Source organism: Acinonyx jubatus, chromosome C1 (assembly GCF_027475565.1).
Source record: "Acinonyx jubatus isolate Ajub_Pintada_27869175 chromosome C1, VMU_Ajub_asm_v1.0, whole genome shotgun sequence".
Classification (NCBI taxonomy): domain Eukaryota; kingdom Metazoa; phylum Chordata; class Mammalia; order Carnivora; family Felidae; genus Acinonyx; species Acinonyx jubatus.
This window is the reverse complement of record NC_069381.1, coordinates 100005734-100033566: the sequence shown is the minus strand read 5'-3', so window position 1 is coordinate 100033566 and position 27833 is coordinate 100005734. Positions and strand designations below refer to the sequence as shown.

The following is a 27833-nucleotide window of genomic DNA, read 5'->3' as shown; positions in this document are numbered from 1 at the left end:
TTATTTTTTACTGCACTTGGCACATGGGATTAGGGAAGTTCACACTCAGGAGGAAGCCATAAAAACAAGTACCAGGTCATCAGCTCCAACTTTTGTAAGGAAACTGTTTTCCCCTGGGACATACGATACAGGCTTAAGACAGTATGAAACCTGAAAAAAATTTTAAAATAAGGAGAGACAGTTCTCATCATAATATGAAATGCAGTGGAATCTACCAGACTTGACTTTATGAAGTTTACTCACAGGACAGATCAAGTTGCCTTGTCTTGGATGAGTGAAGTCACTTCAAATTCGTCAGAATCCTGGGATAAAAAATAAAAAGGAATGTGAAGATTCTTCAAAGGCATGTCTGAGAAAACACTGAGAACCTACCAGAGTTTTAAATTTAGAGCATAGAAGGTGTTGAAGTCTTGGACAATCTGTTTACTTGACAATGTTTGAGCTGTGAAAGTCATGATTAATTTCCTGACCTCACACAGTGCTGATGACGTCATCCTCCTGTTTTCATTTTCAGTCTTCAGTGATGATAATATAATAGGACTTTAATCACTTTGGCTTAAAAAAATAACTCTTCTTTAATTCTTCTAATTGCCACGATTACTCAAAAGCTCTGTAGAATACCTATTATTAAAATATTTTATAGACGAAAAACCTTGGTATAGAGTCATAAGGACTCTATTGATATTAGGAAGGCTATGTGAGTCAATGCATTAATATTTGAGAGAGTTTCCTAAAGAAACCAGGAAGAAAATTGTGGTGTTGATAGGTAAAATTAAACTCAATAATTTCTCTTTAGATTATTTGTATTAAGAGACCACCACAGTGGGATTCCTTTAAGTGAAACACATGAAATATTCAAATAGAAATAGTGAACAAGCCAAGAGGTTCTTAATCACAAGTATGCTATAGAGTCCTCAGAGGAGTAGGTTTCCCTGTGTTGGTACCATCTCTGGAAATTCTAATTTAACAGACCTGGAAGTCTATGTTTAAAAAAAAAGTTCCATAGGAGATTCTGATGGGCACCCCTTCTTGGGAACTACTAGGCTTTGTTGTATATTTCCTGCACACTGGGCCAGCACTGAAGATTAGCAAGTGACAACACTGTGAGAAGAAGCATCACAACTTTCAGGTCAGAACATAGAACACTGGCAAGTTTTCACTGTGGAATGTAAAGGTATACGCAAAATATTGTGAACATGACAGCAATAAATGAATAAATTAGTTTACTGCATTGGTTCCTAAACCTTTTCGTTCCACAATATGTCTTTTTCTGACTTGGTTATATCCCAATTTGGTGCGAAAAAAGCCCAACACTTACTGACAGACAAACTGGGCCTGTACCACCTGGCTATTAATGAGGCACATCACTGCATCTGTTATTTAGGATTCATAATTGTGAGCAAATAAATGTATTCCAGCTGATTTAAGTAGAAAAGCAATTTATTGAAAACCTATTAGAATCCCTGTAAAGCTAGAGAATAAGACTGGGCAATTAAGCAGGAAATGAGGGAGGCCAGGCAGTCAAAGCCATATTCAAGAACTGCTTATGGGGTCTCCTTTATCCTTCTTCTCTGTGGCACCAGCACCCAGATCCAGAGTCTGGGGTGGAGACATCTGGTCACTAAATACAGGTCAAGTGCTTACATCCATGCCAAATCAGAGGCTGGGAAATCAAGTATTTGGCTTTTCAGCCTCTATAAGTAGGAGGTAGTTCTGACTGCCCCCAAAACTTCTATGGTATAAACTTCCTCAAACAGAAAGGAAGTTCACATACAGGGTAGAAAGAAGTGTACTATCTTATTGATTGAGGAATATGGTTAGTGAGATTTTTCTGGTTAATTTGTAAGTTGATATGGTAAGTGTTTCTGAAATATCAGTGCGTTTTCTACTCTAGTAAGTATGGTAAGATAATTTAATGTTCAAAACTTAGCTCTACAGTTCACACACATGTGATCTTGAGCAATTTATGACCTCATCTGACGTTAACTTTCTTCATTGGCAAATGGTGATTTCAATAACTCATACCTCTCAGGGTTGTAGCTCAAATAAATTGGTACACACCAAGCAATTTGTATACTGAAAACACGAAATAATCATTAAGTATTGTTACTATTCTTTTGGTGCTATGCTCATTATTTTTAGCTTTACACTCTGTAGCTACTGATAAGAAGGTATAGGGAGCTGTCCTGGAAATCAATTTCTTTTGAGAGTTACTATAATTGAAAGATACCAATATTTGAATCCTGACTAAGTAAGGGTTAGTGCTGTGGTGGTATTTTATTATTTAATCTTTGAAATTACTGATTGTGGGAATTCAAAATTTCTGGTGGTAAGGCACATAAGTTGCAATTCATTCTTTCCCTTCATAAATACTTAAGGCATACTTACCATGTGTCGGGTAATAGGAAGGAATACATGACTTACACAACGTCCCTGCCTTTAAGGGATTCCCAGTCAAGTGGGAGAATAGAGAATTCTAACAGAGAATTCAAATAGAGAATTACAACATTAATGCCATTTCACTAGAAATGTATAATTCCAAAAGGTGTCTAATTAGTATACTAAATTCACTCTAGTGATCTAGATTAAAACATAAGATTTTAAACACAAATGTATTTCACATGTAAATTGGCATGGATCATGATGCTGAAGTCCTTTTGTTTGATAAATCAGATTAGTATTAATTTTGACCTTTTTTAAAATCTATTTTTTATTTTTTTATGTTTATTTATTTTTGAGAGAGAGACAGAGCATGAGTGGGGAGGGGCAGAGAGAGGCAGACACAGAATCTGAAGCAGGCTCCAGGCTCTGAGCTGTCGGCACAGAACCCGACGCGGGGCTTGAACTCACAGACCACGAGACAAAGTTGGACACTTAACTGACTGAGTCATTCAGGCACCCCTGACCTTTAATTTGTAATCGCAGTATTATTTGCACTGATAGTTATTCAGCTTTGTAACATGAAACCAGTATGCTTTGTAATGTCAGTTAATTTAATGTGACCCTGAAATTCAGTCACATTAGACTGTTATTTTCTAAACACATTATACTCGGTGACTTTGTCTATGCCTTTGCTTACTCTGGAATTCTCTTCTCTGTCCGTCAAACTCTTGCTTATTCTCCAAGAGCCAGATCAAATACCACTCCTTTGTTTAGTTTTTTCCAGTCCTTGAAGCCAAAATTTAGAGCTTTCCCTGTTTGAATTCCCAAGAAGTTTGTTTACCCATTTACTATGGTGTTCATTTTATTGTGCCTTATAGTTATTGATTTATAATCTAACTTATTAGTCAATCCTCATGCCTTCTTGAAGGCAGGGATCATATCATTTTTGTTTCAGTATCCCCTCAAGTATAGTATTTTGTTTGCATTTAACAGAGGAAAGGATTCCAAGTCTAACGGGGCTTGTTGAGTTAGAAAAACAGATGGAATTAAAAACAACCAAGGCAGGGCCATATTATACTCCCTGAGCAAAGGGGGTAGGAATGTGTGGTAGGGGAGGGCACAGGATGAGGCAAAATACTCTTGTGACACACATGCCCGGGAGTCATCACTGGGAACACAGGTTCTGTGAAGATGCTGCTGTTGTGACAGTCCTTTGGGCAATAGGGAATGACTAAATATTTAGGCTCGCTAGATTGAGAAGTGGGGGTGGGAGGCACTGGTACGTTTCCTGCCTCAGTTAGGAATTGAACTGATGGGAAAACTAGAGTTTCATTTAAGTTATTGATGGGGTGAATCAATGGGTCCTGCTAGTGGCAACCAGTATGTGGGATTTTAAGCAGGGTGGGTGGTATTTATTGCAGTGCTTTAAGGAAAGTGATTTGGGGCAATGCGGAACAGTGAAAGCTTAGATGTAGGCTATTGGAATAGTCTCAGAATGAGTAATAAAGTCCTAGATTAAAAAGAAGGCAGTGGAAATGGAAGGAAAGGACTGCAGTTTGAGACAAAGTATTGTGTGTACTATCCTGAAGCCAGTTTTTTTTTTTTTTCTTAAAAAAAAAATCTTGAAAAAGGGTTGTTGGGGTGCCTGGGTGGCTCAGTTAGTTGAGTGTCTGACTTCAGCTCAGGTCACTATCTTGCAGTTAGTGAATTTGAGCCCTGTGTTGGGCTCTGTGCTGACAGCTTGGGGCCTGGAGCCTCCTTCGGATTCTGTGTCTCCCTCTCTCTCTCTGCCCCTCCCCCGCTCACACTGGGTCTCTCTTTCTCTCTCAAAAATAAACATGAAAAAGTAATAAAAAAATAAACATTAAATTTTTTTTTTAAAAAAGAAAAGGGGTTGTTAAATACCAACCAAACTGTTATTTAAGTAATCATTCAAGAAAGTATTTTATAGGTGGCATATGTAAAAAAAATTTACGAATACATTGTTATTTATTATATTGGCTGGAAGGAACTGAGTCTTAGCTTTGTCATATACCTTATTTAAGATCACACCATTATCTGACATGAAGCACATTGGGCGGCAAAGCTCTGTTTCTGAGTCCAGCTGTCTAGATTTGTACCTCAGATCTGCTATGGTCTAAATGTATGATCTTGGGCAATTTACGTACACTCCCTCAGTCTCAGTTACTGCATTGTGCTGTTGAGTAGATTACATTACACAGCTTGGGCTGCACTCATCAGCTATGGCTGGGGGAATGGAGTGAAGAAACTTCAACATGGCTGTGGATAGCCCTCACCTAGGTTTGGGTAATGCCAGTTCACAGAAAAACAAGGAGGGAGGCGGGGCCAGCTTCATGGTTGTGTGACTCTTGCAGCCATGCAGGGTCTTAGGCTCGGAAGGGCCCCACCCTTGGTTTAATGTTGCCATCTTGAAATTCTTAATAATTTTTGAACGAAGGACCACCTCTGCATTTTCCTTTTGCCCTAGGCCTTGCAAATTATATAGTAGGAGGAGAGGTTATTGTGAGTGGAGCAGATACATCCTAAAGTAGCATTTTTTTGTTTTTTGTTTTTCAGCACTGACTGAACATAATACCCTGGGAGCTTCTAAAAAACAGATGACCAGGGGCGCCTGGGTGGCTCAGTCGGTTGGGCATCCGACTTTGGGTTCAGGTCATGATCTCGTGGTTCGTGAGTTCGAGCCCCGCGTAGGGCTCTGTGCTGACAGCTCTGAGCTTGAAGCCTGCTTCAGATTCTGTGTCTCCCTCTCTCTCTCTGCCCCTCCCTACTTGCACTCTGTCTCTCTCTCTTTCTCTTTCAAAAATAAGAACATTAAAAAAAAATTTAAAACGCAGATGACCAGACCAATTAATTCAGGATCTCCAGAGGTGAGGTACAACCCTGGGCATTTTTGAGAAACACTGTCTTAGATAGAAAAATTCCTACAATTCCATATACCACTGCTCTCTATTTCCCATTGTAAAACCTTAATTAGTCTCTCTATGACTAAGAAAGTATGAGCTTGGGATCCTCAGCCTGCTACTCATGGCTGTTTGCAATCTGGCTCCACATTCCATTTCAGTCTCAGAACTTAAACTTTTTTTTGGTTCTCTACGCTCCACCCTAATTGGACATCTCACCGTTATGTGAATATTGCCTTTGTTCATGCCAAGCCCCCAACTGGAATGTCCTCTGCTTCCATCTACCTATGCCGCTAAGACATTATTCAAATACAACCTCTTAAAAGTTTCTTAGATTTCTTCCTTTTCTGAATATTCCTAGGTAATTTTAAATAACATGTATATTCTTCTTTGGTTTATTTGTGTACATGTCTTACCTCTTCTATATGTTCCTTCAAGGGTACGTAATGTGTCTTACGAATTTTTATATCCCCCACAATGCCAAGAATGGTTCTAGGGGCTCAGCTGCTGTTTAAATATATACTTTAGTACATGAGTAACCAAGCCTTATTGCCCTCACCGACTAACCCATGCATTTTGTGTAATACCAGCAGGCTTAATCATCTATTTGCCAATAAAGATCAGTTGAGAATAGCAAAATCATGTCACTTTATTGAGACTGAAATCAAACCTTCAAATGACTCCAGTGGGTCTAAATTTTTTCAGTAATCAGAGTATGAGATGTTGCCTTGCAGTCCAAATGCCATTGGGTAGGTGTGCAAGAAATATTCAGCTTGACTGCATTATTTTTTTCTTTAATTTCAAAAAGTACATTAGTACTGAAAGATAATTAGAATAATTTCAGGGGCTTTGGGACTACTCAAAATGTCTTCCTTCATAATTTAAGAACATCTGAAGTTTTACTCCCTTCTTTTAAGTGAAGGGATTAACTGTTAAAATGCAGATATCCTTGTAAAGGAAGAGCTTTCTCTCCTCTAGGAGACTAGAACTGCCTCCTAATAGGGAATGTCCGGTTTTTGCCTCCTGATCTTTTTTTACCAGAATGATTTATTGACGTATAAGTATGATCTCTATCGCCCACTCCGATTAAAATATTTTATCATCTCCCTATTGCTCTGAAGACAAAGGCCACAATATAAATACCACGAGGGAGTGGAAGGATGAAGAAAGGTGAGGAAAAAAACCAGTAAAACCACTTAATGGTTTTGCAGAGTCTGAGACCTTTGGTTCAATCATTTGTTCTGCGTTTGCTTTTCTGAATCACATCAGCACAGCATGGGACTCCTAATTCAGGGATTCGTACACGAATGTTGTGAAAAACAACAACAAAAGTCTTCAAGGTATTCTACAGTGGCTCTAACATTCTGACAGAGAAAAATTAGATGGCAGAAGGACAGCTGTGAGATCCCGGGGTGCAAGGTCTGATTTCCAGCATATTATATGGCCAACCAAAAATTCTCTTTGCAATAACAAAGTCAAATCATTTCCCTTGCTTATGTGTTGTTTTTCCATTGCATCATCTGTGTGGGAACCCAGTGACCCACAGAAAAGTTCCCAACGCATGCTGACTTCACCCAGGTGATGAAGCTAAGATGTAGTAAGAAAAATAACTAAGGTCTTAAAAACTATTCTTTGTAACAATTTCTTGGCTTCTGACAGAAGCTGAAGTGGGACATTAAAAACATTATTCAGATAATTAATACTTTACTCTCATCCCTGCCATGTCCCAAGAATCTGTTTAATATTCTCCCCACTCCCTCCCTTTCTCTCTCTTTCCCTCTCTTTCTCTCTCTCTCTCTCTCCACACACACACACACACACACACACACACACACACACACACAAGCAGTATATACATAGCTATTTTTAAAGCTGTAAAAATTAAAAAAAATTTTTTTAATGTTTATTTATTTTTGAGAGAGGGAGAGAGACAGAGCATGAGTGGGGGAGGGACAGAAAGAGAAGGAGACACAGAATCCAAAGCAAGCTCCAGGCTCTGAACTGTCAGTGCAGAGCCTGATGTGGGGCTCGAACTCAGACCGTGAGATCATGACCTGAGCTGAAGTCGGATGCTTAACTGATGGAACCACTCAGGCGCCCCAAAACTGTAAAAAATTTTAAATTACTAGATTTCATTAAAAACTTTTTAAAACATTTATTTATTTTTGAGAGACCGAGAGAGACAGAGCATGAGCAGGGGAGGGGTAGAGAGAGAGGGGACACAGAATCCGAAGCAGGATCCAGGCTCTGAGCTGTCAGCACAGAGCCTGACATGGGCCTGACATGCAGCACAAACTGTTGAGATCATGACCTGAGCTGATCAGACACTTAACCAACTGAGCCACCCAGGTGCCCCTAGATTTCATTTTTTTAAGGGGAGCTTTCAGTTTACAAAAAAATTGTGAAGTACAGAGAATTCCTGTATATCCTGTTTTTGTCCCTGCACAGTTTCCCTCTATTATTAACATCTTGCATTAGTGTGCTACAAATAGTGTGCTACAACTAATGAAACAATATTGATACTTTATTTTTGTCTAAAGTCTATAGTTCACATGAGGGTGTATTCTATGTTGTGTAGTTCTATGCATTTTGGCAAAAATAGAGTCATGTATCCCTCATGATAAGAACATATAGAATAGTTGCCCTGCTCTAAAAGTCTTCTGTGTTCCACATACTCCTTTCACCTGAAACTGGCAAAAAACCCAAACCAAACAAAAACACCCACAAAACTGATCATTTATTGTCCCCATAGTTTTGTCTTTTCCAGAATGTTATATAATTCATTCTATCTAAAGAATTTCTTTGAACATTTCTTGCCAATGCAGCTCTGTTGGCAAGAGAGTCCCTCAGTTTTTGTTTGTCTGAGAAAGTATTTCTCCCTCACTGTTGAAGAATTTTGCTGGAAACCTAAAAAACTTCTGGGCAGTTTTTTTTCTTTTCAACACTTTACATATTTCACCCTGCTCTTTTCTTGTTTGCATTATTTCCTAAAGCTGTGTCCAATATAATTCTTATTCCTTTATAAGTAGCTTTCTTTCTCTTGCTTTTTTTAAGATGTTTGTCTTTGATTTTCTGTCATTTGAATATGACATGCCTAGTTATAGATTTTTTTTTTTTTTTGGTATTTATCCTGCTTTGGTGTCCTCTAAATCTTCTGCATCTGTGATTTGGTGTGTATTACAAAATTTTAAAAATTTGGCCATTTTTAAATTTTTTATTAAAAGTTTTTTAATGTTTATTTATTTTTGAGAGAGAGAGAGTGTGAGGGGCAGAAGAGAGACATGGATCCGAAGCAGGTTCCAGGCTCTGAGCTGTCAGCACGGAGCCTGACTCAGGGCTTGAACTCACAAACCATGAGATCATGACCTGAGCCGAAGTCGGACACGTAACCAACTGAACCACCCAGGCACCACAGCCATTCTTTTTTTTTTTTTCTTTTTAAATAAAATTTATTTGAGTGTATTTGATACACCATATTATATTAGTTGTGGGTGTACAACATAGCTATTCAATGAGTTTATACATTATGCTATGCTCCCCACAAGTACAGCTTCCATCTGTCACCAATGCTGTATTATTGACTGTATTCCTTATTCTGTGCCTTTTATTTCTGTGACTTATTCATTCCATAATTGGAAGCCTGTATCTCCTGCTCCCTTTCACTCACTACCCCCAACCCCGCAACCATTGCTTTGTTCTGTGTATTTACACATTTGATTCTCCTTTTTGATTATTCATTGTTTTTTAGATTCCAGGTAGGAGGGAAATCATAATGGTATTTGTCTTTCTTACAGGACTTATTTCACTTAGCTTAATATTGTCTAGATCCATTCATGTTGTCTCAAATGGTATGCTCTCATCCTTTTTTTATGGCTGAATATTTTTCCACTGTGTGTGTATGTGTGTGTGCGTGTCTATCACTTCTTTATCCATTCATCTATTGATGGTTGCTCCCATATCATGGCTATTATAAATAATGTTATAATAGGGGCTCCTGGGTGGCTCGTCGGTTGAGTGTCCGACTTCAGCTCAGGTCATGATCTCACAGTTTGTGAGTTCGAGCCCCGCGTCAGGCTCTGTGCTGACAGTTCAGAGCCTGGAGCCTGCTTCGGATTCTGTGTCTCCCTCTCTCTCTCTCTCTGCCCCTCATGCTTGGTCTTAAAAATAAAACATTAAAATTAAAAAAAAATAATGTTATAATAAACGTGGGGGTGCACATATTTTTTCAAATTAGTATTTTTGTTTTCTCTGGGTAAATACCCAGTAGTGGTATTATTGGATCATATGGTATTTATGTTTTTAATTTTATGAGAAAGCTCTATATTATTTTTCATAGTGGCTGTACCAACTTACATTCTCACCAGCAGTGTACAGATGCTCCTTTTTGTTCCATATCTTTGCCAGTACTTGTTACTTCTTGTCCTTTTTTGATTGTAGCTATTCTGAAAGGAGTAAGGTGATGATATATCTCATTTTGATTTTCTATTTCCCTGATGATTACTGACATTGAACATCCTGTAATGTTCTGCTGGCCACCTGTATGTCTTCTCCGGAAAAATATTTATTCAAGTCCTCTGCCCATTAGAAAATCAGATTGATTGTTTGGTGTTGAGTTGTGTAAGTTCTTTCTACATTTTAGTTATTAACCCCTTAACAGATATATCATTTGCAAATATCTTCTCCCATTTAGTAGGCTGCCTTTTTGTTTCATTGATGGTTTCCTTCATTGTGCAAAAATTTATTTTGATGTAGTCCCAATAGTTTATTTTTGCTTTTGTTTCCCTTGCATTAGGAGGTGTATCTAGAAAAATGTGGCTGTGGTTGATGTCAGAGAGATTGCTGCCTGTGTTCTCTTCTAGGATTTCTATGCTTTCAGGTCTCAAATTTGAGACTTTAATCCATTTTGAGTTAATTTTTCTGTATGGTGTGAGAAAGTGGTACAGTTTCACTCTTTTACATGTAGCTGTCCAGTTTTCCCAGCACTATTTATTGAAGAGACTGTCTTTTCCCCATTGTATATTCTTGTCTCTTTTGTCAGAGATTAATTGACCATAGAATCATGCATTTATTTCTGGACTCTGTATTTTGCTCCACTGATCTATGTGTCTATTTCTGTGCCAGTACCATACCGTTTTGCTTACTACACGTTTGTAGTATATCTTGAGATCTGGAATTGTGATACACACAGCTTTGTTTTTCCTTCTCAAGATTTCATTGGCTATTCAGCATCTTTTGTGGTTCCATGCAAATTTTGGTATTATTTGTTCTAGTTTTGTGAAAAATGCTACTGGTATTTTGATAGAGATTGCATTGAATCTGTAGATTGTTTTGGGTAATATGGACATTTGAACAATATTAGTTCTTCCAATTCAGAAGCATGGACTATATTTACATTTGTTTGCATCATCTTCAATTTCTTTCATCAATGTTCTACAGTTTTCAGAGTACAGGTCTTTCACCTCTTTGGTTAATTTTATTCCTAAGTATTTTATTCTTTTTGGTGAAATTGTACATGGAGTTGTTTTCTTAATTTCTCTTTCTGCTACTTTATTTTTGGTGTACAGAAAAGCCACCAACTTCTGGGTATTCAGTTTGTATGATGTAACTTTATTGAAATTATTTATTACTTCTAGTAGTGTTTTGGTGGACTCTAGGGTTTTCTACACGTAGTATACGTCATCTGTGAACAGTGACAGTTTAACTTCTTTACCAATACAGATGCCTATAATTTCTTTTTCTTGACTGTTTTGGCTAGAATTTCCAGTATTATGTTGAATAAAAGTGTCAAGAATGGCCATCCTTGTCTTATTTCTCGTTTTACAATAAAAGCTCTCAGTTTTTCACCATTAAGATGTTAGCTGTTGGTTTTTCATATATGGCCTTTATTGTATTGAGGCATGTTCCCTCTAAACCCACTTTGTTGGCGTGCCCTTTGTTGGGGCTCAGTTGGTTAAGCATCTGACTCTTGACTTCAGTTCAGGTCATGATCTCATGGTTCATGGGATCGATCCTTGTATCAGGCTCTGAGCTGACAGCATGGAGCCTGTTGGGATTCTATCTCTCCGCCTCTCCCCTGGTCTCTCTCTCTCTCAAAAAATAAACATGAAAAAAAATAAAGCCACTTCACTGAGAGTGTTTTTATTGTGAATTGGTGTTGAATTCTGTCAAATGGTTTTTCTGCATCTATTATCATATAATTTTTATCCTTCACTTTGTTGATATAGCATATCATGATTGATTTGAAAATATTACACCATCTTTGCATCCCCAGAATAAATCTCCCTTGATCATAGTGAATGTTACTTTTAATGTATTGCTTAATCCAGTTTGCTAATATTTTGTTGAGCATTTTTGGTCTTAGCCATTATTTCTTCAAATATTTCTTTTTTCTCCCCCTCTCTTTCTTCTCCTTCCAGGATTCCTAGCTCTAGATATTTTAAGGTAAAGTTGTTTGAGAGTAAGAACAGTAATTTTAATGTTTTCTTATTTTCTTTCTCATTTTGTTATTCATTTCTGTGCAAAGATATAGTAATTTTTATTTGTTTCAATTTTTACTTTAAAATAAATTTCAACACTAATTTGGATGAGAAATTCATTAATTGGAGGAACTCCTAGGCTGTGCTATGGGATCTGAAATAGAAAGGTAGTATGCAACTAGGGGATAAGGATGAGATAGCCTTGAATTATATAGGAGACTGGAGTTTTAGACTAGACTGGACTGAATTTTTAATGGCTGAAAGTGACTGAAAAGCTGTGGGTTCTGCCCAATATGTTACTAAAAGACAGAAAATGGAAAAGATAAAAATCATTCCATATTAATTCTCCACCACTATAAAGCTGCTCAATACTGGTTTATTAAAATCAGAAAAAAGGAACTTGAGACAAAACGTACTAATATGGATAAACGGGGACATTACAACATTACATAATGATAAAATGAAATATCCCCCAACTAAAATTATGAGCATATGTGCATCTAAAAAAGCATTGACACACATAGGTAAGAACTGATTAAATTACCAAAATCATACAATTAATAGCGGGAAATTATCATACGCCTTTCTGATTGATCAACTTTACATAACACAATTTACAAGCTGGATATAATCTCATTACCCAAGGAATAGAAATTACATATTTCTTTCAAAATTACATTGATTATTTATAAAACACACCAATCCAGAAAGGACGTGTCTTGAAATTTCACATGTTCTTTGACCAGTATGTAATAAAATTAGAAACCAAAGAAAAGATACCCCCGAAATTGGTGTGTTAAAAAATCACATGGAAAACTTAAGAGAACCACAATTCTATATATTTAATACATTAAGAATAAAAAGTCATAGTGAATTAAAAATATTTGGAAGCTAAATGACAGAGCATTACTTACCAGAGCTTGTGGGACATACTTAAAATAGTATTTGCAGGCAGAATGTATAGCCTTAAAAGGACATATTAGAAAACAAAACAAAACAAAAAACACTGAAAACTAATAAACTGCTTAACTCATGAAGTAACCAAAAGAATTACAAATTTAAAGCAGTGGAAAGGAGAAAATGATAAGGATAAAAGAAAATAGTAATGTAAGAGCCAACAAATAAACAGTAGAGGCGATTCAGAAAAATAAAAGCTGATACTTGAAACAAACAGAAGAGACAAGCCTCAAAAGACAAACATAATATTAAGAATGAGTAGGGCTAGGGGCGCCTGGGTGGCTCAGTTTGTTAAGCATTGAACTCTTGATTTTGGCTCAGGTCACGATCTCACAGTTCATGAAATGGAGCCGAGTTGGGCTCTGAGCTGACAGCACGGAGCCTGTTTGGGACTCTCTCTCTTTCTCTCTTTCTCTTTATTCATTTCCTGCTCACACTCTCTTAAAATAAATAAATAACCATCAAAAAAAAAAAAAAAAAGAATGAGTAGGGCTAGAGTGTATTATGCTAAGCAAAATAAGTCAGTCAGAGAAAGGTAAATACCACGATTTCACTCATATGTGGAATTTAAGAAACAAAACAGATAAACATAGGAGAAGGAAAACAAAAGAGGGAGACACACCATAAAAGAGACTCTTAAATACAGAGAACACACTGAGGGTTGCTGAGGGGAGGGGGTGGGGGGAGATAGGCTAAATGGGTGGTGGGTATTAAGAGGGGCACTTGTGATGAGCACTGGGTATTTTATGTAAGTGATGAATCACTAAATACTGCTCCTAAAACTAATATTACACTATATGCTAACTAACTAGAATTTAAATTAAAAACTGAAAAAATAAAAAAAAAATTAAATGCAAAGGTTATAAAAGTCATAATAGACCTTCAAGAAAAAAATGAAGAATATTCCAGATTGAACAATACTATAAAAACATGACAAATGGAACAACATGTGTTCCTGGATTGACTTGTTTGCTAAAAGGAGCTACTGAAACAGTTGGGAAAACATGAGTGTGATCCCTGGGAGAAGGATATAGAGAACTTCTTTTATTATTCTGACAACTTTTCCAGTGGAATTGTTTACCAAAAAAAATTCATAGATGATTCTCATGGTTAAGAAAAGAAAAAAAATAAAAAAAAGAAAAAGAAAAAAAAGAATGAGTAGGATAACATGATCACACATAAAGTAGATAATGTTAATAATTTTAAAAATATATAATGCTATAAGCACTACATGTTCATAATTTGTAAAATGTGGATTAAACCAATTTATAGAAAATATAATTTAACAAAATTGATTCATGAAGAACTACAAAACCTTAATTACAGAGCAATCATTAAAGAAAAACTGAATCAATTTTAATTTAAGCCCCCCTTCCTGAAATAAAGCATTAAATTCAGAGGATTTTATAAACACATTTCACCAAACCTTTAGGAAATTCACAATTTTTATCTATATAACTTGTTTCAGTAGATAAAAAGTCTTGACAGAAAATACATTGATACCAAGTAGTATTAAATCTATGAAATGCAAAGATGGTTCACATCAGAAAACATACCAATTTAGATCAATACAATAACAGATTAAAGGAGGAAACCATACAATTATCTCAACAGAGGTAGGAAAAAGGATTAAAAATTCAACTTTGTGATGATAATTGGGGATGGGAGGGAACATTCCTAACCTGATAAAAGTAATCTACTCCAAACTTCAGCAAATACTTTACTTAAAAAATAAACATTTGAAGCATTTCCATTAAAGTCAGTGTGCTACTTCTGCTTGTACCTCTGGATCCCCTCTCCACCCTTTTCTACTTAACTCTGTGCCCCAGGAGCCTAGAATTTACATCCATGTGCTCCCTTGCTCACTGGTTTCATTGCTATCAGCCAGTGGGGAACCCTAGATCTGAGACTCGAAAGAGATTCAAGTCAGAGTATTTGTTCCCCTGTTTTCTTCTAGGTGAAGTCATCCTAGGCTAGCTCTGTCCCTTACTGTAGGTCATTACTCTTATCATGGTAAAGTGTTTTATATGACTAAGTATTTTTGCACATGTATCATTTCATCTCTTCATGCACATACATATATACTTTACCTCAATACTTTCCTACTTATTCTAACTGGCCTTCATTTATAGCTAATTATTTAAGAACTATGAAACCAATTGTGTTCTCAGAATCCATGATCACATCGGACATATGCTATATTTACTTATATATAAGAGTTACCTACAAATAACCATAGTGGCCAAATAGCCAGTATGATATATTTATATCATATAAATGATATTCATATCAGTGTAGGAACTAGCTAACTCCTGTTTTAACCATTCTGTAGTAAAATAAGTTCAAAAGTGTTGATGTATTTACACAAAAATAATATTTTTTTGCTTGGTTTTGTGATTTATTCTTAGCTCTATGTTTTTTCCCATCTTTTCTATTTCTGAATTCTTAATACTATTTTTTTTTAATTTGTAATTTGTGCACCATCTCAAGTTTGTGCTGTTGGTCTTTTTGTCCATTTTTCTTTCTATTTTTTCTATTTGTGATTTCAGTTCTAATTGTAGTCTCCCTTGGCAAAATTCTGTGCTCTGAGTTTAGCTTCATGCTCCTCCTGGGAAATTACTCAACGTTTTGCTCTAACAAGTCTTTGATACATATCACTCAACTGCTGATTTGTTGCTTGTAATTTCAAGTTCATCATTCTTGTGATTAAAAAATAATCCTGCGCTTCCTCCCCTACCTCTACTCTCACTGCATCTTGATTGTGAAGGCTGTAAGATCTCCAGTCAGAAGTTTCTAGAAGACTATTTTCCTCTAGAGCTTTGCTAATCAGAACTTTAGAAAACAAGTTCAATAGCTTACAGGACATTAATAGTTCTTGAGAGTTATATCTTAAAAATTGTTTATTCTGTAAATCAATTTGATAGTCCACATATAGCAGTATCTAGGTCTAGGATTTAGGACCACAGACTGTGTGTGGTGCTGCCAGGTTCAGTTTTCTAGAACCATGTTGATCCTCCATTCATCAATTCAGCTTTTCTTTAAAGGTTTAGGTACACCATAAAGGTCTCATGTAAACCAGAGCCATAAGGATGTTCTGTCAATTCCCAAATGGGTATTTACTCTTAACTGCTGGTGACCATGCTACTTACATTTTTCATACTAGAAGCTTTGACAGTAACACAGCCCTTTAGGGACCGCTACTGCTCTGTTGTCTTTAAAGTTCTCCATCAACTAATTTTCATTTCATCTATACTCATTTCCCATAAGACTCTGGTCCAAAAAAGTATTTTAACCAAATTCAGTAATCTCTGATTTTCCCATCCCAAGAATTCTCTCTACTGTATCTGATAACTCAACTGGATTGTATTGTATACATATCCAGAATCCTCCGAATCATCCACTGTATATTTTCTTTTACATCCATATGAAAGGGTAAGAAAACATACAAGGATTAACTCTACCCATTCTCCAATCAGCCACCAGAATATTGGGTTATTTTTCTTTCAACAAGGATTTTTTTCAACCATGTTTTTGACCAAAACAAATGAATGCTATTTCACTTTTTGCCTTTTTTTGGTAAAAGCAAAAATCCCCTTCAAATTTCTTCCAGTTAGCAGAGAACAGATAGTAATGTAGGGCTCTTTTAAAAGCGAATTGGTGAAATGTGAACTTTTGAAAAGCAGTGGATAATTTAACTGAAAGTTTGTGCCCTTTAATTGTCCTCTCCTTATTTCTCCTGACCCCCAGCCCTTGCAACCAGTCTTCTACCTAGTTTCTATGAGTTTAACTATTCTAAGATTCCACATATAAATAATACCATGCAGTATTTGTCTTTGTCTCTCTGGCTTAATTTAGCTTAGCACAAAGCTCTCCAGGTTCATCTATGTTGTTACCAATGACAGGATTTCCTTCTTCTTCCGAAGGCCGAATAGTATTCTATTATATACATATGTATCTATTCATCCATCGATGGATACCTTAGGTTATTTCCACACGGTGGCTAATGTGAATGATGCTGCAGTGAACATGGAAATCCAAATATCTCTTCAAGAAAATGATTTTGTGTCCTTTGGCTATATGCCCAAAACTGGGATTGCTGGATCATATGTTAGTTCTAGTTTTAATTTCTTGAGGAACCTTCATGCTATTTTCCATAGCGGCTGTACCAATTTACATTCCTACCAACAGTGCACAAGGGTTCATTCCCTTTTCTCCACATTCTTGCCAGTATTTTTTATCTCTTGTCTTTCTGATAACAGACATCCTAATAGGTGTGCATTGATCTCTCACTGTGGTTTTGATTTGCATTCCCTTGATGATTAGTGATATTGAGCACCTTTCCATGTGCTTGTTGACCATCTGTTGTCCTCTTAGGAAAAATGTCTTTTCAGGTACTTTGCCAATTTTTAATTGGGTTATTTATTCTTTTTGCTATTCAGTTGTATGGATTCCTTATATATTTTGGATATACGTTTTGGATATATATTATCAGATACGTATGTTTTCTCCCATTTGGTAGGTTGCCTTTTCATTTTGCTGATGGTTTCCTTTGCTCGGCAGAAATGTTTTAGTTTTAGTTTGATGTGGTCCCACTTGTTTATTTTTGTTTTTGTTGTCTTTATTTTTGAATTTTTTTTTAACGTTTATTTATTTTTGAGACAGAGAGCATGAACGGGGGAGGGGCAGAGAGAGAGGGAGACACAGAATCGGAAGCAGGCTCCAGGCTCTGAGCCATCAGCCCAGAGCCTGACGCAGGGCTCGAACTCACGGACCGTGAGATCGTGACCTGAGCTGAAGTCGGACGCTTAACCGACTGAGCCACCCAGGCGCCCCTTGTCTTTATTTTTGATGTCAAATCCAAATCAAAGTACTTCGTCTTGAGCAAGGAGCTGGCATGATATATCTATATATTTATATCTATCTATATCTATACTTATATCTACACACACACACACACACACACATACATTTTTATATATCATGGCCAAGTTTATATTGTTAGTAGAACAGAAACTCACTCAAACTTCAAATGTTATGATCTCTTCTCCCTGTCACTCTGCCTCTAATTAACCATTTATTAATTTTTCTATTATTTCTTAAGCTTTTACTGACTGTCATTACTGTTAGATTAGGTGCCAGATACTAGAGATAGAAAGGACAAAGAAAATAGGTTCTGCTCTGGAGGAGCTGTCACATCAGTGAGAATGATATACAAATAAAAATTATACTTCTTTGCCTGTAAAGTACAATGATACTTACATACACAGAATGCTTCATGAATTCTCTTAGAATGAGGGAAAAGGCTTTCTTCTTGCCCACCAACTTTCCTTTATTATGACCATGACTTTGTAAAAATGCACATAGTGCTGAAGGGAATTAAAAACTTTGTCAGGTACCAAATATGAAGGTGATAATGTTTTAGTTTAGTTAGTGGAAGAAAGTCAAATAATTTCTTTCCCCCAATTAAACTCAATGATAAATTTGGCTTTTACTCTGAGTTAAATGGGAAGCTAATGCAGAGTTTGAGGGAAATGTTGCCTGAAGGAACACCAAGTAAAGGCTCCTGAAATAATTTAGGCAAGCGAATATGGTGGTTTCAACTAGGTGATGGCAATTACAACGATGAGAAGTGGTCAGATCCTGGATATATTTTGGAGGTGGAACCAACAGGATTTGGTTAGTTGAAAGCAGGATGTAAATGAAAAAGAAGAGGCGAAGATGACCCCTTGTTTTTTGGCCTCAGCCACTAGGCAAATAATGTTCTATCACAGATTTGGGTATGGCTAAAGATAGAAGAAGTTTGGGGAGAAGATGTATTGAGTCTGGAGTGTCTATTAGTCATTCAAGAAGAGATGTTAAGTAGGTGCTTGTCATGTATGAGTTTGGAGTTCGGGGGGAGAGGTCTAGGTTGGAGAGGCATGTTTGGGAGTTGACAGCATACAGGAAATATTTAAAATAATGAGACTGGATTAGATCACCAAGAGATATAATCATGTTTAAGTTATGGCCAAATCAATTTGAGTAAACTAAACAGGATGAGACCAAAACATTTGAGCTATTTCATGTACCATAACCACATAGATATCGAATACAGTGACAAAGTTCTGTTATGAATCCTCTTAAACAGGCACAATTCTTAAATATGTATTAAACTATTTACTCTACTACGTTAAAATATGGTGTTAATGAGTCTAGGTCTAATCTTCATTCAGTCTGGTTTGATTCCGTTAGTAGGACAATTTTTCTCATGCAGAGGAAAATGTCCCAATACCATAGACTGTGTTTTCCTTTCTAGTCAGCTTTATAAATATGTGCTATTAGTTACAAGGAGGTGGGATACAGTTCAGTGGCAACTCATGAATAATCTGCCTAAGGAGAAAGTCATTTACCAATAGAACCATTTTTATAAAGTCAACTGAAAAACTGAAGTAATTATAATCAGGATTACTAAATTATCTAAAATTTTTTAGGTAAAAAGTAGTTTGAAGCATGACTTATTTGGACACTTATGTGTACATGTATATGCCCTTTATCCTTTTTTACAGAAGATCATCTACTTTTTACTCAGTAAAATCTAAAGTAGTATGTCTACCTTGTAAAAAGATAAAATGGTTGTAAATTATTTTTCCCATGTTTCTCATTTTCCAAAACAAATATTTCAGCATAAAGTATATTTTCTGATGATTTGTGAAAACATGTGAGTGGAAAAGAGACTCTTAAAATTTTTTCACACCACTTACAAATCTAGTTAAGTGTATCCCATCTTTCCTGCTAGTTTTTTTTTTTTTTTTAAGTTAATTGTTAACAGTGCAGGACTCCTTAGATATTTTACAACTCCCTGCTTAGACATAACTCAATACTCCTAGACAGGTATTGTTTTGCCAGTTATTATTTCTCCTCTAAGGTAAAACTGTGACTTGCTAATGCTGATCACTATTGGGAAAGGAGGGCTCTGTCTTCCTCCTCTTCCTATTTCTACAGAGAAGGGGTTCTCTACTTCCCATGCCTGCAGGGGGAGGTATAGGAGTGAGGACTTCTGCTTCTTCTCCACCTCCCCCCACTGTCTCCTCCCTCCAGGAGAGGAAGAGCTGATCTGATTGTTCAGATACTGGCATTCATTGGACCACATGAAAAATCCCCCAAAATCTAGAAACCAGTTCCACCCTTTCTTTCCAATGCCTGCTTCATGGAACAGTCAATAAGAGCTGGCAATTACTATGCAATCTGGTTCTTGCAGATGTCTCCTCAGCTAGCAGCTTGGAGGTAGACAGGAGTGACAGGATTTAGGCATCAAATCCCACCATAAAGTCAGAGTCTCTTCCAAATTATACATTTTAAGAAACAATTCAGATGAATCACTTTTCCTCATTGTTTTTCTTCCTTGATTATAAAGGACAGGCCCTAAACCACAATATGCTATTGGAATATGAGGACAACCAGTGAAAGGATTTGGCCTCGCTAACCTGTGATGGCTGTGACTGAAAGAGAAGAGCAAGAAGTAGACAAGTGATGAATAATAAAATTCTGGTATAACTTTTGCCAACAAACTTTTTGCTTTAAGATGGAACAGAGGTGACCTGGGTCAGTTCTCATTACATTACATCCTGAGTAAGTTAAAAATCTAGCTAAGTAACTAGAGTAAGTATGTATTTCTTCTATTGCTTTTTTCCTTTGCATTTGGTTTATTACTAAATGATAATAACTTTAAGTGTACCATTTATTCAGATATATAGCTTTTATTTCATTTCTGCTTGTTGACATTCTACTCAACTGATAATGCCACTTCAAAAATTAAAATCCTTCAGAAGTGCCGCATATTTTTTAAAATAAAATGAAAACTTCTTAATTTAGGCACTCTTGGCCCTTCCTGATCAGATCCTGCATATTTTCCTCATATCCAGCTAGAGGGAATATTTCAAAACCAGTTCAGACAGCATCAAATGCCTCAGAAGTTATCTTTTTCCATGTCCTTCTTCTTACTCACCTGCTCAGGTTATTTTGTTTTTTGTTTTTATTGGCTCCCTTTTTCCACAGGTCATTATTGCCCAGGGCTCCCTATCTTTGGCTCTGTAATTGGGCCTAGTGTCTACTTATAGCTGTTCTATTATTTTTTAAAGGCTAGTTTATTTATTTAAATGTTTATTTTTGAGAGAGAGCACTTGGGGGAAGGGCAGAGAGAGAGAGGGAGACAGAGGATCTGAAGAGGGCTCTGTGCTGACAGCAGAGAACCCAATGCAGGGCTCGAACTCACAAACCGCAGGATTATGACCTGAGTCGAAGTCAGATGCTTAACCGGCTGAGCCACCCAGATGTCCCTACAGACTAGTTTAGATTCCCTTCTCTGGCTTATGAACCTTGCTCCTCTGCTTGATCCTGAGTATTGGACTTGTTTCTTTGTCTTGCTTTCATTCAGCATTTCCAATAATTCTCTCCACAGCAAATCCTCTTCCCCCGCTCCCCCTGCCTACTTCATATCTCCCTCTGCTTTCTGGCAAAAGGAGTGGAATCAGGTAAGCATGGAATTTTTAAAAAGTGAGTTCTTTGGAAGATCTTAATATCTTGTGCCATCAGCCTATGCACTTATATAAGACCTACCAAGAATAATGGATATGGGTCCTTTGTCCAGGATTTCTCTTTTCTGGACAGGGCTGGAAATACACAGAACAAACTCTTACTTTATACTACCTTTACCCTAACCTCCCTGCTGACCAACTCCTGGATGTTAGCACCTTCATTTTTCATGATACAAGATATAATACAGTTGATGAGGCTGTAATTTAGACATGATAGTCTGGATCCTGAGGTCATACACTGTTTAATTATAATTATAATATGGGTTTCTGGAAGGCTATTATCCATATATGCACTGCTTTATAGGTAGCCTTTAGAAAATTCTTTTTTGGTAATTTTATATAAAAGGAATAATCCATTGGTAAACTTTAAAGGTTCTCGTTATCTTCTTAGGTTCCCACTGCTCAGACATACTAAAATACTCCTGAGAATTAATATCATTCTTGTTATTGTATAATATTATAGCTAGATAGTAGTGAGAATGAGCACACCGTTATTTAATATAAAAACAGAGAAAAAAAGAACAATTTGCCTTGAGGGATATATTCAATGATTGACACAGCGGTTGCTGCTTTCGATAGCTTGTGACTTATTAATATTATAGCTAGATACTAGTGAGAATGAGCATACCATTATTTAATATAAAAACAGAGAAAAAAGAACAATTTGGCTTGAGGGATATATTCAATGATTGACACAGTGGTTGCTGCTTTCGATAGTTTTGTGACTTTAAAATAAAACTGCCAACATTTGTTCTCAGCTTGCTCTCTCCAAGAGCTCCTGCCCTGGCTCCATCCCATAATTGTTCAAAAGGGGCTTCATAAATAAGTGTTGTGTAATGGCACTGGTATGTGTTTGGGGACCGTAGGATATTATTTCTTAACTGCGCACTATATTTCACGGCAGACTTTGATTTTTAGAAAAGCAGTGACCCCAGTGAAGTAGCTCCCCAAAGCAGCTCTGATTATTCTAGACTTGGCACAGCTTACTGCAAGACCTCAGTGTGAGAACCAAGAGGTGAGCTCACAGAATTGGCTAGCAGGTGGCTCCTGAGCTGTGCGGGATGACAATGGAGATGCAGACTAATGCCTGTGGCTGGGGTAGGGTGGGGAGGAGGAATAGCTCACTTCTAGAAAAATGGAAGCAGTAAATAGCCACGTGTCTTTTCCAGCAGCACTAACTTCATGGAGCTTATGAAATCATCTGAATGAAAAACAAAACAAAGTCTATAAAAGCACCAAAACCATGGAGGAGCCAAACTAACTTTCCAGTCACAAACAGGTCAATTTGAGGCAGTTGGCCTAGACCTCAAGCAGTTCCCAGTAGCTCTAATTAACTGCTTCTCTTTTCCCAACTCTTAAAAGATCCAATAGTTTTTCTGAAAAAGGTAGGGCAACAGAGAAAAGAAAACTTAAGTACTGTTCACTAAGTACTTGTTTATGGATTTTGTCCCCAAACTTCAGTCTAAGGATAAGATCAAGAGGGTGACTTAATTTCCTCATCTCCACTTCTCCCAGGTTAATGGACCATATTTTGGACAGTGGGGATGGGGTATGGAAAAAAGAAGTCTATATTTTCAGTCGCTTTTTTCTATCTATATCCTCCCTAAAAAGTGATTATTAAAAATTCAACAGGAGATTATTTAACTTTAGAACTATGTTTAGGTTTGGTATAGCGTTATCTGCATGTGCCAGCAAAACTAAATGAAGGCCAAATGCTCACCAGCCTCATTACTAAACACAGCAACACGTTACTAGGCTCTCTTTTCCTGGCTGAGACTTCACCCAGCATCTAACACGTTGCCTTTGGCACATAGGTGGAGAGACTGTGAAATTTGAGCATAATTGACTCTCAGTCTGTGAGTCTCATTTTCTTGGCTCTGTCCCATAGGCACCCCACTCTCATCTACTGCCCCTCCATCACTCTACTAAACTTACCACCATCTCTCTACATATTAGAGTTTCTGTAAATTCACACTTTCCATCTTAACAGCCAGGATATACAAATACTTTCCAATTGACACTAATCTTAGACATTTTCTTTTAAAGAACTGGATGGAAGGAGTAAAAGTTGCAAAGACTGAAGCTTAAGATGTTTAAAATTTAAATGGGATAAAGATCAATTTCCTTCCAACTGTATAACTCTCACTACCATAGTAGTGGCTGGCTTTTTGATACACCCTGTTTGCACACTGGGGCTCATAGTATTTGAAATTACCAGGAGCTTGTTCTGGAGTTGGGATGATGTCTGAACCTGGTGAACTACCTGGATATGTGAAATGGTATCAGGGATTTCTTGGAGACCTCCACGTCGAAAACCCAGGTTAAATACATTCTCCGTTGGCTTTCCACGTCCAGTTCTAAGCAGATCAAAATGTTTGCTAATGAGACATTTTCATCAAAGATGGCTACAGAATCTGGGATCAGGTTATATTTGGGGCTGACTCAAATATATTTTCAGGTCTTAATATTTTGGCTCAAACTCCTACACAGAAATGGTAAAAAAAAAAACCCTCCAAAAATGCACCCTATTGGGTGTACCCTATTAGGGAACACTGAATGGTATAGAAAGAAATCAATTCTAAAGAGAATAAAAATCAACACATACCACGAGATATCCAGTAAACAGAAGCTACAATGTCTTATAGCATCCCCAATTGCTGGGTGATCCGTAGGAAGTATTATTTCTCCCCTGAACTACAGTCACTAGAGGATAAATTCTCATATTTTCGGATCAGATCACTGGTTTAGCCTTGCTCTCATACTTCATGGTTTTGATGGAATTCTTCTGCTGTGAGGGCTCCTACTGGAATTTCTGATGATGCCAGCTCTACTGCATATTTATGCAGTATGCAGTGTCTCAGGGCTCCACCGAGGGGTGAATCCAGTGCTCTCCCCCAAGCAGCATGCAATCCCTATTAGGAGGGTAAGTAACTCTCCCTGGACATTCTCAAGCTCACCATGGAAATTTCCCGTTTCCTCGAGTTGTTAGCAATTCCTTTTCTCTTTCCTTTTTTAATGTTGCCTATCTCTATAGTAGACCTAATATCCTCTTTATTTTTTTAAATTTTTTAATGTTTGTTTATTTTTGAGAGAGAGAGAGAGAGAGAGAGAGAGAGAGCGAGAGCGCATGAGCAGGGGAGGGGCAGAGAAAGAGGGAGACACAGAATCGGAAGCAAGCTCCAGGCTCTGAGCTGACAGCACTGAGCCTTATGTGGGGCTTGAACTCACGACCTGTGAGATCATGACCTGAGCCAAAGTTAGACGTTTAAACTAAGTCACCCAAGTGCCCTCCCCCTCCACTGTTGTCCACTTTAGATACTGTCCCCTAAACTCAGTTTTCCATCCTCTAAGGGATATTGCCTTGACCTCCAGATCACTGATGTAAGTAGCTCATATCTTCTTTCTCTCTCCTCAGTTGACATTTGGAGATGTTATTTGACCTGTTCAGTAAATTTCTTGTTTTGGAGATATAAATTTGACCAACTCTGTACTAAAGATTTCCAAACCTATTTCTCTAGCTAAATCTCTCCCAGTACTCCAGGTTCATATATTTTATATAGCAGATGCTATCACTGTCTCACTCATATCACCTTGGCATTTATCCTCTATATGGTGAAGGCTACTTAGTAGTAAGAAACACCTACTACTCTCCACACCTTTTTTTTTGGTGGGGGGAAGGTCTGCAAGAGAATGTGCATCCTAGGGTAAGCTAGCAGTGCTGCAGAGCTGGGAGAGTTAACAGCTCCAGAAATGGCTCTCAAACAGTGCTGGTGGAGATTTGGTGGCTAACAATCCCAGCGTCTAACCAGTAGGTTGTGGTAACTCCAAGGTATATTCTATACCATCTTCTAAAGTTTTACCAGTGGTGCTAAACTTTAAATCCCCTCACTCTGGTGGTTATAACTGGCTCAACAAAGCACATTTTATAGGTTTCCTTACTTTTCCTTCATCACTTTCCCATTAACCTATTGGTGTTTTCCAGGACCACTTCCAAAATATACTACTTGCATTTGAATTCTTATCTCAAGAGTCTATTTATGTGCTAACCCAAAGTCAGGCATCTAGCAAAGTACAGGACTTTTTTAAAAATAGTTTTAAAAAAATGTTTATTTTTCAGAAAGAGAGAGAGAGAGCACACAGGGGAGGGGCAGAGAGAGACACAGAGGATTCGAAGTGGGCTCCAAGCTGACAACACAGAGCCCAACATGGGGCCCAACCCATGAGCCTCGAGATCATGACCTGAGTTAAAGTCAGATGCTTAACCAAACTGAATCACCCAGGTACCCCGCAAACTACAAGACTTTTTAACCTGGCTATTGCACTGACAGATATCTCAAGAATAATACATTCAAAACAATTTTATATTCTAGTGTCAATCGGTTCTTCCTCTTCTATGCTCATTTCTCCACCCACCAAGTTACCCAAACCCAAACTTGCTCAAGGCCATTCTGTCACAAACCTGTTAATTCTACCTCGATAATATTTTTTCAACTCTGTCCCTTCCTCTTCATCCCTACTCCTGCTGGTCCATGGTAGGTTCTTATCATCTCTTACCTGTGCTGTTCACCCTGCCTCCAGTCTCATTTTTGGAAATGAAGCAGAGGAGAATTTAGAATGACTTCCAGGCCTTTGGTGATTATAAGAAAAGCAATACAGAATAGGGAGAAGGCTTAGAAGGAACATTGTTGCAATTGTTTTCATGTATTTTTAGTTTGAAGAGTCTGTAAGCCACAGTGGATAATGGGTCAGGAGATCCTGGACACGGTCTTGTTTAGGAAATATATGTCTATATTTGAAATCATAAAAATTTAGGAGATCATCCAGGAAAAGCATGCAGAATGAAAAAAGAGCTAAAGGCAAAATCTGAGGAATATTAACTTTTAAAGGTAAACAGAAGAACAAGATCTTGCAAGGTGTAACTAAGAAAGAACAATATGGAAAACTTGAGTGAAACCACGTTAAAGGAGGGAAACCAAGATGTTACAAAAGCCAGAAAAGTGAGCTAGAAAACTTTACTCGGTATGAACTTCTCAATGAAATTGTCCCTTACTATCCTATTTAAAATAGTGTCCTTCTCCCCACTACCTAGAACTTCCCATGCCTCTTCTCTGTTTTATTTTTTCCAAAGTACTTTTTACCATAAAATTTCTAAATATTTTTATTTCTTCATTTTAAACATCTTCACAGAGCTATAATTGATATACCAAACAAACAACCAAAACTGAAACAACCACAACCCTGCACTTATTCAATGTATACAACCGGGTGAATTTGAAAACATGCATACACCTGAGAAAACATCATCACAAAGTAATAGTCATATTCATCATCTCCAAGCATTCCTTGTGCCCTTCTGGTTTTTGTTTTGTTTTGTTTCTGTTGGGAGCACCTAACATTAGATCGACCCTCTTACCAACTTTGGAAGTGGGCAATGTAGTATTAAGTACAGGCAATATGTTGTAGAGCAGTGCTCTCGAACTGTGATTTTAAGCCTAATGAACAACAAAGCAATTCCTCATTTAACCAACCCCACACCCTGGCAACCACCATTCTATTTTCTGGTTCTATGAGTTTCATCATTTAGATACCTGATGTAAGCGGAATCATGCAGTATTTGTCCTTCCGTAATTGGCTTATTCACTTGGCACAATGTCCTCCAGGTTCCTCAACGTATTGTCACAAAACGGGATAATTTCCTCCTGTTACAAGGCTGAATAATATTCCACTGTTCGGGTATATCGCACACACAAAGGAAGAGTGGCTTGAGCACCAGCTTCTTCCGCTACCAAAGCACCCTGCGGAGGTGCGGCTTTGGTTTCACCTCCACCCGGAGGTGGAGCGAAGAAGAAAAGCAGAGGCTAGCGAAAGCAGACACGTAGGGGGAATGTGCCAGCCCAGAGGTTGGGTCTAGGGGGTGGCCTGCCACTCAGTGGGCTGGGGCCTCGGGTCCTGGCACCTTCTGTGGAGCTGGGGTGAGTGAAAAGCCTGGGTTCCGGGTAGCGGGCCCAGCTGTGCGCCAGGCGGGAAGCATGGGTTGGTGGGTGCCTGCCTGCGATCAGGCTCAGGGTTCGCGGGGGCTCATGGGAGCTGGGGCTACGGGAGCCGGCCAGGGCCAGGAGTGGCTGGGCGCTAGACTGCCACTGGAGCTTGCGTTAGCAGGAGCACGCTAGGAACTTCGTGCTCCTTAGAGCCACCCCTGCTGCGAGAGCCACGGGGGCACTGTGGTGAGCTGGGGAGTTTGGGTCCCAGGAGCCGCTAGTAGCCTGTTTCTACAGGAGTTGTTGGCAGTCGGTGGGCTGGGAGCCTGGGGCCTCAGGAACTGCCTGGGGCCATGGCTGCTGGCACGTGCTAGGGGTGGATAGTCCTGGGTTTGCAGCAGCCTGTTAGGGTGCCACGTAGGGTGGGGGTAGTTGGTGTCGCGCTGGGGCCTCCTGCAGTGAGTCGGAAGGTCACCTTGTTCTCCTTACACAGGAAGCTTATCTCTTCTGTTGGGCTCCTGCACTGGAGTGGAGGGGGAGGGCTGA

General features: G+C 38.0%; 1 long non-coding RNA gene across 1 annotated transcript; it reads right to left on the bottom strand.

Moving 5' to 3' along the window:
- On the bottom strand, window positions 1-27362 carry LOC128312088 (uncharacterized). Its single transcript, XR_008290898.1, has 3 exons — window positions 26898-27362; window positions 244-302; window positions 1-150 (listed from the first exon to the last, which is right to left on the bottom strand). It is a non-coding gene; the product is annotated as an uncharacterized LOC128312088 (long non-coding RNA).
- Between the last annotated feature and the right edge of the window lie 471 nt (window positions 27363-27833).